Raw genomic sequence first — 14,115 nt, 5'->3', positions numbered from 1 at the left:
CCGGGTCCTAGATATATATTATATAAATGGTTATAAATATTTTCTTATTATGTGATTTATTTTTCTCTATTAATAGTGTTCCTTGATGCACAAACATTTTTAATTTTGATAAAGGAAAATTTATCAATTTTTTCTTTGGTTGTTCGTGTTTTTGTGTCATATTTAAGAAATTATTGCCTAAAGTCACAAAGGTTTACGCTTATGTTTCCTTCTAAGAGTTTTATCATTTTAGCTCTTATATTTTACTCTAGAATCTACTGGAAGTTAATTTTTGTGTATTATTTAAGGTAAGGGCCCAACTTCCTTCCTTTGTATGTGGATATCTGGTGGTCCTACAACCATTTGTTGAAAACTGTTCTTTCCTCATTGAACATTCTTAGCTCACTTGTTGAAAATTAGTTGACTATCGATGAACATTTTTACTTATGGACCCTCAATTCTAGTCTATTGATCTATATATCTACCTTTTGCTAGTGTCATGCTGTCTTGATAACTATAGTTTTGTAGGAAGTTTTGAGATAAGGAAGTGTGAATCTTCTTTTTTTGTCCTTCTTTTACAATATTGCTTTGGCCATTCTGTGTTCCTTGCACCTCCAAATGAATTTTAAGGTGAGCTTGTCTACTTTTGAAAGAAAAGGTGAAGTAACAAGTTATAAAGGTTTTTAAAAGTCTAAACCATGATTTTGTATAAAAGTGGACAGAAGTTAATTATGTAGTCTTAGTAATGGCTCAATACTTAAGGTTCAGGATTTGCAGACAAACTTAAGGAGGCTACATTGTTAATTAACCCTTCTATGCATCTATGGAAACAATTAGTCCAAACTAATTAGATAACTACTTTGTCCTTTTTGAAATAAAGAATGATTTTTGGATAGGAGACTGTGAGAAAAATTATCAGAAACTCAGAAGTAAAGCAAAACAAAGAGTAGCACATTTTATTAATACAACTTTGGGGCAAGGGCTGTTTAAAGACTATCCAAAGAACAGACTTAGTTCATTTTATTTTTTTCAACAAATGAAAGTTTCCAGGCTTAATGAAGTTACTTGTTGACTTTTATAGGATACACATACAAATAACCTCTGTCAAGGGGAACAGATAACCCCAGAGATTTTCTGGTCTATTTTACGTTATTCATAAGCCATTATTTTTACTTAACAGTTTTTTTTGTTAAATTGTCTATAAAAGTTATAACTATTGGATGCTGTTTAAAACAGTTATGATAACTGTTAAAACTCAGGTGTTGAGTTTTGTAAGTACTTTATAAATTTTGGATATTAATCCCTTAATCTTACTGATTACTTCATTAATTAATAGGTTAAAAAATGTTGACATCTGTTTACTTAAGTTTGTTTGGGAATATAAATTACATATATGCATACATATACATGGTCTGGTAAAGTAAGGCCTGCTTGAGTGTGATTGGTAGGGTAATAATATAGGTGTAATAATTTATAGTTTTAATTTGAACATTTCACATAAAATGTCATATGGTGTGCTTGAGTGTGATATTGTTATGTTATAGAATTATATGTTTATGATTTTGTAATGAGAGGTTTTGTAATATAAAATGCTGTTATTTGTGCCTGACCCTGTATATGTGTGTGTATATATGTAAATATATGTGTATATATACATATATACATATGTATATGTGTATACACACACACATGAACATAGCATGGTTAATAATATCTATCTAGAGTCCCAGTATAAATTATAAAATATTTTATAAAAAGTGATCTTTTACTCCAAACAATTTTTTGATTTAATTTTTATTTTATTTTTTTATTGTTGTTCAATTACAGTTGTCCCCATTTCCCCCCATTACTCTCCCCTGCCCTACCCACCTCCTACCTCCCACATTCAATCCTCCCCCCACCATTGTCTTTGTCCTTGGGTCCTTTACACATGTACTGTGACTTGACTCTTCCCCTTCTTTCCCCCATTATCTCCCTCCCTTCTCCCCTCTGGTCACTGTCAGTTCTTTATTTCCATGTCTCTGGCTCTATTTTGCTATTTGTTTGTTTTGTTGATTAGGTGCCACTTATGGGTGAGATCATATGGTATTTGTCTTTCACCACCTGGCTTATTTCACTTAGCATAATGCTCTCCAGCTCTATCCATGCTGTTGCGAAGGGTAGGAGTTCCTTCTTTCTTTCTGCTGTGTAGTATTCCAATGTGTAAATATACTACAGTTTTTTTATCTACTCATTTACTAATGGGCGTTTAGGCTGTTTCCAGCATTTGGCTATTGTAAATAGCGCTGCAATGAACATCGGGGTGCATATGTTCTTCTGAATAGGTGTTTCAGGATATTTAGGGTATAATCCCAGCAGTGAAATCGCATGGTCAAAAGGCAGTTCCATTTTTAGTTTTTTGAAGAAATTTCATACACAGTGGCTGCACCAGTCCGCATTCCCCAAAAGAGTGTCCTAGGATTCCCTTTTCTCCACAACCTCACCATCACTTGTGTGTTGATTTGTTTATGATGGCCATTCTGATTGGTGTGAAGTGGTATCTCATTGTGATTTTAATTTGCATCTCTGATGGCTAGTGATGCTGAGCATCCTTTCATATGTCTCTAGGCCCTCTGTATGTCCTCCTTGGAGAAGTGTTTGTTTAAGTCCTTGGCCCATTTTTTCACTGAATTGTTTGTCTTCTTGGTGTGGAATCATGTGAGTTCATATATTTTGGAGATCAAATCTTTGTCCAAGGTATCATTGGCAATTATATTTTCCCATATAGTTGGTTCCTTTTTCATTTTGCTGATGTTTTCTTTAGCTGTTGTCCAGTAGTTTTTTAATTTGATGTGGTCCCATTTGTTTATTCTTTCCTTATGTCCCTTGCTCTAGGGGACATCTTAGTAAAAATATTGCTGTGTGGAATATCTGAAATTTTCCTGCCTATGTTATTCTCTAGGACTTTTATGGTGTCATGACTTATTTTAAGCCTTTTATCTGTATTGAATGTATTGTATTTTTTCCATTATCATTTAGTCCCCTTATATATTCTTACTCCCAGCAGTCAGCACTCTGTTGACCATGTCCATGCACCCTTTTTCCTTTTTGTTCAATCTTTCCACCTACTAACTTCCCCCACCCCACCTGCCATCCTGCTCTCCATCTAAGAATCTGTTCCCATTTTCCTTGTTAGCTGAGTTTGTTTATTAGATTCCACATATGAGTGAAATCATATGGTATTTGTCTTTCTCTGACTGGTTTATTTCACTTAGCATAATGTTCTTCAGGTCCATCCATTCTGTCACAAAGGGTAAAACTTTCTTCTTTTTTTATGGCTGAGTAGTATTCTATTGTGTAAATGTCCCATAGTTGTTTTATCCACTCATCTTATCCACTCATAGACACTTGGGCTGCTTCCATAGCTTGGCAATCATAAATAATGCTGCAATGAACAAAGGATGCTTATGTTCTTTTGAATTAGTGTTTTGGGTTCCTTTGGATATATTCACAAAAATGGAATTGCAAGGTCAAGAGGCAGTTCCATTTTTAATTTTTTGAGGTATCTCCATATTGCTTTCCAGGGTGGCTGCCCCAGTCTGCATTCCCACCAATAGAGCAAAAAGGTTCCCTTTTCTCCACATCCTTACCAAACTTGTTGATTTATTGAAGATAGCCATTCTGACAAGCGTGAGGTGGTATCTCATTGTGGTTTTAATTGACATTTCTCTGATGACTAGTGACATTGAACATCTTTTCCTATGTCTATTGGCCTTCTGTACGTCCTCTTCGGAGAAGTGTCTATTCAGGTCCTTTGCCCATTTTTTAAATGGGTTATTTGTTTTTCAGGTGTTGAGTTTTGTAAGTACTTTATAAATTTTGGATATTAATCCCTTAACAGATGTATCAGTGAATGTGTTCTCCCATTCTGTGGGTTGCCTTTTTATTTTGTTGATGTTTTCTTTTGCTGTGCAAAAACTTTAGTTTGATGTAGTTCCTTTGGTTATTTTTTCTTTTGTTTTCCTTTGCCTGGGGAAATGTATCTAATAACAAATTTATATGAGCAATGTCCAAGATTTTACTGCCTATATCTTCTTCTAGGAGTATGGTTTTGGGTCTAACACTTAAATCTTTGATCCATTTTGATTCATTCTTGTGTGTAGTGTGAGAAGGTTGTCTAGCTTCACTTTTCTGCAGGTATCTTTCCAATTTTCCCAGCACCATTTATTGAACATACTCTCCTTAGCCTAGTGAATGTGATTGCTTCCTCTGTTGAATATTAATTGACTATAAATGTGTGAGTTTATTTCTGGGCTCTCTATTCTGTTCCTTTAATCTACATGTCTGTTTTTAATAAGTACCGTGCTATTTTCATTACTATAACCTTGTAGTATAGTTTAATATTAGGTAACATGATTTCTCCAACTTTGTTCTCCTTTCTCAGGATTGCTATTGCTATGTGGAGCAGTTTGTGGTTCCATATGAATTTTTGAAATATTTGTTCTAGTTCTGTGAAATACATTATTGAAATTTTGATAGGAATTACACTGAATCTTTAGATTGTTTTGGGTAGTATGGATATTTTAATGATGCTAATTCTCCCTATCTATGGACACAGTATGTGCTTCCATTTATTTGTATCTTCTTCAGTTTCTTTCTTCAGTGTCTTATAATTTGTCATATACAGGTTTTTTAAATCCTTGGTTAGGTTTATTCCTAGGTATTTTGTTTTTTTGAAGCAATTGTGAATGGGATTGTTTTCTTAATTTCCCTTTCTGTGAGTTCATTACTGGAATATAAAAATACAACTGATTTCTGGATATTAATTTTGCATCTTGCTACTTTGCTGAATTCATCTATCAGTTATAGTAGTTTCTTGGTGGAATCTTTGGGGTTCTCTATGTACAGTATCATGTCATCTGCAAATAAAGACAGATTTACTTCTTCCTTTCCAATTTGGATGACTTATTTCTTCTTGTCTGATTGCTGCAGCTAAGACTTCCAGTACTATGTTGAATAAGAGATATGAAAGCAGGCATCCCTGTGTTGTTCCTGATCTTAAGGGGAATGCCTGTAGTTTTTGCTCACTGAGTATGATGCTAGCAGTGGGTTTGACATATATGGCCTTTATGGTGTTTAGGTATGTTCCCTCTATTCCCAAGTTGCTGAAAGCTTTTTTTTCTTTTATCATAAATAGATGCTAGATTTATCAAACATTTTTTCTGTATCTATTGATGTGATCATGTGGATTTTATCCTTCATTTTGTTTATGTGGTGACTCACATTTATTGATTTGTGAATGTAGTACCTCCTTGCATTTCCAGAATAAATCCCACTTGATCATGGTGTATGATCTTTTTTGATGCATTGCTATATTTGGTTTGCTAATATATTGAGTATTTTAGCATCTATGTTCATCAGGGATACTGTCCTATAATTTTCTCTTTTTTGTAGTATCTTATCTGATTTTGAAATTAGGATAATGCTGGCCTCATGAAGTGAGCTAAGTAGCCTTTCCTTCTCTTGAATTTTAAGAAATAGTTTAAAAAGAAGGGGTGTTAGTTCTTGGAACATTTGGTAAAATTCACCTGTAAAGCCACCTGGTCCAGGGCTTTTTTTTCTTGGGAGTTTTTTGATTACTCCTTTAATTTCACTAGGTATAATCTGCCTATTCACAGTCTCTGATTCTTCCTCATTTAGTTTTGGAAGATTGGATGTTTCTAGAAATTTATCCATTTTGGCCATGTTGTCAGTTGGTTGGCATATGGCTGTTTGTAAAATTTTCTTACAATCTTTTGTATTTCTTTGGTGTCAGTTGTTATTTTGTCTCTCTTATTTCTGACTTTATTTATTTGGGTTCTCTCTTTTTCTTGATGAGTCTGGTTAAAGGTTTGTCAATCTTGTTTATCTTTTCAAAGAAATAGATCTTGATTCATTGATCTTTTGTATCATTTTTAAGACTCTATTTTGTTTATTTTTGCTCTGATCTTTATTATTTCTTTCCTTCTACTCACTTTGGGCTTTGTTTGTTGTTCTTTTTCATGTTGCTTTAAGTGTAAAGTTAGATAGTTTATTTGAGCTATTTCTTGTTTTTTGAGATAGGCCTGTAATGCTATGAATTTCCATCTTACGATTGCGTTACCAGTGTGCCACAGATTTTGGATTCATGTGTCCTCTTTTTCATTTGTTTCAAGGTATATTTTGATATCTTCCTTGATATTGTTTTTTGATCCATTTATTGTTTAATAACATTATTTAGCTTCCATGTTTTTGTGTGTTTTTCAGTGTTCTTGTGATTGATTTCTAGCTTCCTGACACTGTGGTCAGAGAAGATGCCTGATATGATTTCAGTCTTCTTAAATTTATTGAGACTTGTTTTTTTGTCCTAACATGTGGTTAGTCCTAGAACACTTTCCATGTGTTCTATTCTTCTGCTTTGGGCTGAAATGCTCTGAAGATATCAATTAAATCCATTTGATCTTCTGTTTTGTTTAAGGCTGCTGTTTCCTTGTCAGTTTTCTGCCTGACAGATCTATCCATTGAAGTCAATGGGGTGTTAAAATCCCCAACTATATTGTACTTCTGTTGAGAACTCCCTTTGTGTCCATCAAGATTTGCTTCACATATTTAGGTGCTCCTGTATTGGGTACATAAATATTTACTGGGGTTATATTCTCTTATTGGATTTTTCCCTTTATCATTTTGTAGTATTCTCTTTTTCTCTTACTATAGCCTTGATTTTACAGTCTATTTTGTTGGATATAAGTACAGATACCTCAGCTTTTTTTCCTTTCATTTTGTATGAAATATCTTTTTCCATCCCTTTACTTTAGCCTGTATGTATCTGTAGATCTGTGATGTGTCTCTTGGGGGCAGCATATACATGGGTCTTGTTTTCTTATCCATTTAGCGACCTTATATCTTTTGGTTGGAGCATTTAAGCCATTTACATTTAAGGTGATTATTGATACACAAGTGTTTAGTGTCATTTTGTTGTTAGGCTGTTTTCCTCTGTTTTTTTTCTTTCTTTCTCTTTTTCTTTTTCTTCTTCATCTTAAAGCACGACTTTTAATATTTGTTGAAGTACTGGTTTGTTGTTAACTCCTTTAAATTTTTCTTTTCTGGGAAGCTCCTTATTTCTCCTTCAATTTTAAATGATATCTTTGCTGGGTAAAGTAGCCTTGGTCATAGGTCTTTGTTTTTCATCACCTTGAATATTTCACGCCACTCCACTCTGGTCTAAAATATTTCTGATGAGTAATCATATGACAGTCTAATTGGTGCTCCTTTGTATGTAACTACCAGCTTTTCTCTTGTGGCTTTTAGGATTCTCTCCTTGTCTTTAAGCCTTCTCAATTTAATTATCATGTGTTTTGGTGAAGGCCTCTTTGGGTCCAAATGTTTGGGAATCTCTGAGGTTCCTGGACTTGTATGTCTTTTTCCTTCACCAGATTAGGGAAATTTTTGGTCATTATTTCTTTAAATAGGTTCTCGACCCCTTGTTTGCTCTCCTCTCTTTCTGGTATTCCCATGAGACAGATGTTGTCATGCCACATGTTGTCCAAAATGTTTCTTAAACTCTCCTAATTTTTTTAAAATTATTTTTTCTTTGTGTGACTTTGCTTGGAGTTTTTTTTTCTGCCATGTCTTTCAAATCACTGATTTGATCATCTGCTTCATCTAACCTACTATTTATTTCTTCCAGTGTATTAACTATTTCAGATATTGCATTCTTTATTTCTGACTGGTCCTTTTTTATGGTTTCCATGTCTTTTTTTCATTCTGTTGAGTATCCTTGCAATCATTACTCTAAACTGTCTATGTGATAAATTTCTTGCCTCTGTTTCATTTAGCCCTTCTCAAGAATTCTCTTGTTCTTTCATTTTGGGGTCTGTTTATTTGTCTTCTAATTTTGGCTGCTCCTTTGTATTTGTTTCTATGTATTTGTTAGATCTGCAAAGACTCTGGTGTAGGCCTTTGTCGGATGCTGCATATGACTGGCTCTGGTCAATCCATTTGAACTATCAGCGATCCACAGTGTGTATGGCTCCCTCTGCTGGGACTGTTTGTGTACAGAAGGAACCAAGCTGCACACCAAGGCCAATTTTTACCAGCAGCAGACTGGATGAAGGTCAGTTGAAGTCTTATAGAGCTCCCAGAGATCTGCTGAAGTTGTTAAGCTAATCAATGATACAGCTTCAAGCTGTAATCATCAGCCTGGTTTGAGCTCCACAGGGTGGGGCAAAGTAATTCCTGCTGGCAGGTTATTTCTTCCCCTCAGGTTGAGGCCATTCAGAGGGTAATGATCTGCCTGAGAAAGATGGCTTCTGAAGTTTGTGGAATGCCTCAGCACAGGGATCCTGGCGACTGTTCTTTCAGTTCCCTCCCCAGAGCCACCAACCTAGACTCTTCTTAAGTATCTCTAGTCCACTCTGCCCTCTCTCTGCTAGAGGCCAGGGTAAGTAGCTGCAAATGAAATTTTGTGCATTGGCCCTTTAAGAGTCTGTCTGAGTCTCCAGCTTTCTCTCCATGGCAGACAAAAACCCTGCTGCTTTTCATACCTGGATATTATCTGGGTTCCTTTCTGGCTCTGGTACGGCAGGCTGGGGAGCCCAGCTTGGTGTTTAGACCCCATACTTCTCAGGCAAAAACCCCCAGCCACTGAAATATTCCCCCAGAACTTCAGCCTCTACCTGTGGGAGACCAGCTAGCCCTCTTGTGCCTCCTCTGCACTCTCTACCAGTCTCATTGTGGTGAAGTGGGCTTTTATATCCTCCCATTGTTATAAGGCTTCTCTCCAGCTAGTGTTCATTTGGTTATTCAGGATGATTTCTCTACAATTTATCATTCTAGATTGGATCTGGGAGGAGGTTAATGTAGCTTCCACTTACTATTCTGCCATCTTGGATCTCCTACTCTAAACAATTTGACAAAGACATTTTCCTTTGTGTTTTCAATTTTTATACTTGGTACCAAGGAGAAATTTATTTTTATATTCCGTTGCTCAGTGCCAGTGAAGAGAGAATTTTGGAGCCATGTGTTTTCCAAGTGTACCGATGATGAAAGTCTTGCATGGTTTGTATATTAATAGAATTTGAGTAATGAGATCATTTACTGGACATAACAAGTTTCATTTTTGTTTGAGTAAATACACCTTGTATTGGCACAGATTTTCTCAGGAAAAACTTTGTTCAACGATAATTTGAATCCTTGCAGAACTTTTGCCTTTGCTGTCTTGAATTTTAATGTTGTCTTGTTAATTTTGATTCTTAAAGCCTAAATGAAAAATACCAGAGAATATTAAGTGAAAAGCATAAAGATATTTCTCATGCTCTTTCATATTTTTAAAATAACTAAGAAGAAAGGTCTTTAATAATACTTTTATTTTGTATTAAATACTAATCAAACATTCCTTTAGAGCTTGTACCGGAACAGATTAAAATCTACAAGTCCACCTTTTCACCCAGATGTGCATTGAAGTCCAGCAACAGTCATGACTCATGGATTTATTTATTTTTATTATGACTTATTACATTGTCCTTATGACCACAGGAGAGATGGACAAGGAAATTCTTCCTGGAGAACTTTAACAGCAGTAAGAGATTCTTTTTATTGAGATAAGCTATAAGTATGGCAGAGTGCCAGAAGTGAAAAAACTGTACCCTATATCTCAGATTTTATTTGTTTGTTTGTTTTTAGTTATAGGACAAGATAATTTTGTTGTTGAATAAAATTGTGTGGAAATACATAAAACAGAATGAAATTTCTTGCTTTTTCCTTTGTCCACCTAATCATTTGAGACCTTCTTATTTATTGTTCTTATTTAAAAGACAAAGAAGAATGAACTAAGTAAACTGGGCCAATAGGTGAAAATATATTATTTTAATTGGATATTATAGTAGTTATCAAAGTGGGTGGCTTGAAATAAGAGAAAATTATTTTTTCATAGTTCTAGAGGCCAGAAATCAAAGTATTGACAGGGCTCTGCTGTAAAGGGAATCTGTTCCATGCCTTTTTCTTAGCTTCTTTGGTTACCAGCAATCCTTGGTATTCCTGTCTCTTTCTCTGTCATCACATGGCCCTGTGTGTCTGATATTGTCTTCCTTCAGCATGTGCCTGTCTCTGTGTGTCTTTTCCTCTTGTCATAGGACAACAGTAATGTTAAATAAAGGACCCATCCTACTTCAGTTTGACCTCATTTAACTTATATCATTTTTCAATATTTTTTTAGACTATCCTATTGTTTTTTGTTCAAATATATTTGTCTCCATTTTCCCTCCACCACTTTCCCCTGCCCCACCCACCCCCACCTGCCACCCTCAATCCTTCCCCACCTTGGCTTTGTCCCATGGGTCCTTTATACATGTTCCTTGATTTGACCCTTCCCCTTCTTTTCCCTTTCTCTTCTCCCTTCTCGTTACTGTCAGTTTCTTTTTTCTTTCAATGTTGCTGGTTATATTTTCCTTGCTTGTTTGTTTTGTTGATTAGGTTCTACTTACAGGTGAGATCGTATGGTATTTGTCTTTCACCACCTGGCTTATTTCACTTATCATAATGCTCTCCAGTTCCATCATGCTGTTTTGAAGGGTAGTAGCTTTCTTTCTTTCTTTTCTTTCTTTCTCTCTCTCTTTCTCTCTCTTTCTTTCTTTCTTTCTTTCTTTCTTTCTTTCTTTCTTTCTTTCTTTCTTTCTTTCTTTCTTTCTTTCTTTCTTTCTTTCTTTCTTTCTTTCTTTCTTTCTTTCTTTCTTTCTTTCTTTCTTTCTTTCTTTCTTTCTTTCTTTCTTTCTTTCTTTCTTTCTTCTCTCTCTCTCTTTTTCTTGGTTTCTTTCTTTCTGCTGTGCAGTATTCCATTGTGTAAATGTACCATAGTTTTTTGATCTACTCATTTGTTGATGGGCACTTAAGTTGCTTCCAGCAGCTGAATATTGTGAATAACACTGCTATGAACATTAGGGTGCATAGGTTCTTTTGAAGTGGTATTTTGGGGTTCTTAGGGTATAATCCCAACAGTGGAATCGCTGGGTCAAAAGGCAGTTCCATTTTTAGCTTTTTAAGGGAATTCCAAACTGTTTTCCACGGTGGCTGCACCAGTCTGCATTCCCACCAACAGTGTACTATAGGGTTGCCTTTTCTCCACAACCTTGTCAGCACTTGTTGTTTGTTGATGTGTTTATGTTGGCCATTCTGATTGGTGTGAAGTGGTATCTCATTGTGGTTTTAATTTGCATCTCTCTGATGGTTAGTGATGATTAGCATCTCTTCATGTGTCCCTGGGCCCTTCATATGTCCTTTTTGGAGAAGTGTCTGTTCAGGTCTTTTGCACATTTTTTTTAATTGGGTTGTTTGTCTTCCTGGAATGGAGTTGTGTGAGTACTTTATATATTTTGGAGATCAAACCATTGTCCAAGGTATCATTGGCACATATATTTTGTCCTATAGCTTGCTGATTCTATCCTCTGCTTCATCTAGCCTACTTTTGATTCCTTCTACTGTGTTCTTCAGTTCAGAAATTGTATTCTTCATTTCCTCTTGCTTCTTGTTGATAGTTTCTATGTCCTTTTTCATGCTGACATAGTTTTCAGTAAGTTCCTTGTAGTTTCCCTGTAGTTTTTGTAATTCTCTCTGAACTTACTGAGCTCATTGAGCTTCTTTATAATCATTGTTTTGAACTCAACATCTGATAGTTTAATTACCTCTATTTCATTTAATACTCTTTCTGGGGATTCCTCTTGCCCCTTCAGTTGGAGTTCGTTTCTTAGTCTTCCCATTATTTATGAGACTCTTCTTTTTTGCTTCTGTTTCTTCAATTGATCTGTCTTGTCTTCCTGACTTTGCAGTATGAACTTCTACAGTAGGAAACTTCTGCTTACTCTTTCTGGATCTGCCTTGATGATGCCAGCTGTTGACTTCGTCTGAACTTAGGCAGTCATTTAGAGACTTTCAGGAATCTACTGTCTGTGGCTGTCTCCTTCAGCTGTTAATCTAGTCATTCTGCACTCAGCAGTCAGGCTTAGGCACCACAGGGTGGGGCAGAGTCTCTCCTGTGGGTGGGGTTATTGTGTCCTCTCATGCTGCTGCTGCTCAAAGGAGCAGTCTGCTTGAGCAAGGTGGCTGCTGCCGTATGAGGGAGGAGTGAGCACCGGGATCCTGCTGGTTGCTCTCTCAGTTCTCTCCCAAAGTCTCTGTCTCTAGACTCTCCTCAAGCATCTCTAGGCCACTCTGCACCCCTCTTTAGCCAGGGATCTACTATCTGTGACTGCCACTCTGTACTCAGTAGTCAGGCTTGGGCACCACAGGGCCAGGGCAAGCCTCCTGGTCGGTGGGGCGGGGGGGTACTGTGTCCTCTTATGCTGCTGCCGCTCAGGGGAATGATTTGCCTGAGCAAGGTGGCTGCTGCCATATGAGGGAGGAGTTAGCACCGGGACCCCACCGACTACTCTCTGTTTTCTCCCCAAAGCTTCTTTCCCCAGTCTCTCCTCTGGCAACTCCAGCCCACTCTGCCCCGACTTTTGCTGGAGCCCAGGGTAAGTGGCTACAAATAAAAATTTATGCCCTTTAAATGGCTCTTTGCGTCTCAAGCCACCCATCTCTGGCAGAGAGCAACCCTGCTGCTTTTCACAGCTGGCTGTTATCTGTGTACTTTTTGGGCTCTGGTGTTGTAGGGTGGAGATCTCCACCTATGGTTCCAACCCCACTCTTCTCAGGGGGATCCAACTGGACATTTAAATATCCCTCCTGCACTGCCACCTGTGGGTGACCAGTCTGCCTTCTCGAGTCTCTACCTCAGTCTTTACCAGTTAGGTTGTGCTGAAGCTGATCCCTCTGTGTGTTCAAGGTTTTAAGGCTCTCCTGTCACTATTGTTCAGTTGTTTGTTCTTGGTGATTTCTCCACAATTTAATTGTAATTCCAAATTGGTCCTGTGGCTTCCACTCACTCCTCTGCCATCTTGAAGTCCCAGCTAATATCTTAATTACATCTGCAAAGACCCTATTTCCAAATAAGATAATATTATCAGGTCACAGGGTTAGGACTCAACGTATCTTTCAGGGGGGTACAATTCAACCCACAACAGAGATAATTTGTATTTATCCTTTTGACGACTGCTGACAGCTAGTTTTACAAGATAGAGGCAATTATTTTCCTCTTCGTGCTCAATGAATGCATAAAATGTACTTTTAAACATGTTTTGCTTAAAGTCTTAATAAATAACCAAAGTTTATTTCTCCTCATTTATTTGACTTTGAAAAAGTATGCAAATCTTTTCCATAGAGCATTTGTGAAACATTAAGCAATAAGTTGAGTTTCAGTGAAAGTGTTTTTTCTAGCAGTTTATTTTCTATATTAGTGTATTCTGATACCTTTGTATTATTCCGTTTGTCTTCTGTTTACATACAGGAATGTGCTCACTTAAGCACTGACCCATTTAATTACTTTTGTTTTACTGACTGCCTACCATATTCCCAGCACCATGCTGGGTGAGTGGGCTATAGACATGATTAAGACACAGGTTTGGCTTTTAAAGAGATTTGAGTCTATAGATGAGAAGAAAATAAACAATTTTTAAAAGTGTGTAATTGTATAAGTATGGAAGAAAAATATGCGCAAAAACATTTGATGTAGCTTAAAGAAGGCACCCAAGTTTTGGACAAATGGTCTGTGTATCAGGGGATCAGCAAAAACTTGCTTGTTTCCTTCACATCATTGCCTGGAAGATAAACTCTCATAATGAGAAATCTGAAATATACTCTCGCTAAATTTTTTTCAACAATTTCTACCAACATATAAGAAATATTGTTTTAGTCTTTGATTATCTTATATTTTTATCTTTGTCCATATCTTAATTTTTTCATCCATGTATGTGTTACTTTATACTTTCAACTTATCTTACTATATATGCCCATAAAGTTAATTTTTAACTTTAGCTTCATGTGACTTGAATAAAGATAAAATATGTCTAAATAAGAATGGCTAAATGCTGTAAAATGTTTATAGTCACAATTATTCTAAATTCATTCATATTCAATGCTGTACTAAACAATACCCAGTATGACTACGGGGATAATTAACTTGATAAATGGATTTCAATGTTTTACTTTGAATAAATAATGAGCTTAGTAGTGCAAAGAAAACATGAAAACAGAGAAACAAAGTGTCTG

Source organism: Pteronotus mesoamericanus, unplaced genomic scaffold, assembly GCF_021234165.1.
Source record: "Pteronotus mesoamericanus isolate MK-2021 breed Mesoamerican mustached bat unplaced genomic scaffold, CSHL_Meso_final scaffold_21, whole genome shotgun sequence".
Classification (NCBI taxonomy): domain Eukaryota; kingdom Metazoa; phylum Chordata; class Mammalia; order Chiroptera; family Mormoopidae; genus Pteronotus; species Pteronotus mesoamericanus.
The sequence above is the reverse complement of the archived record's forward strand: the minus strand, read 5'-3'. Positions refer to the sequence as shown.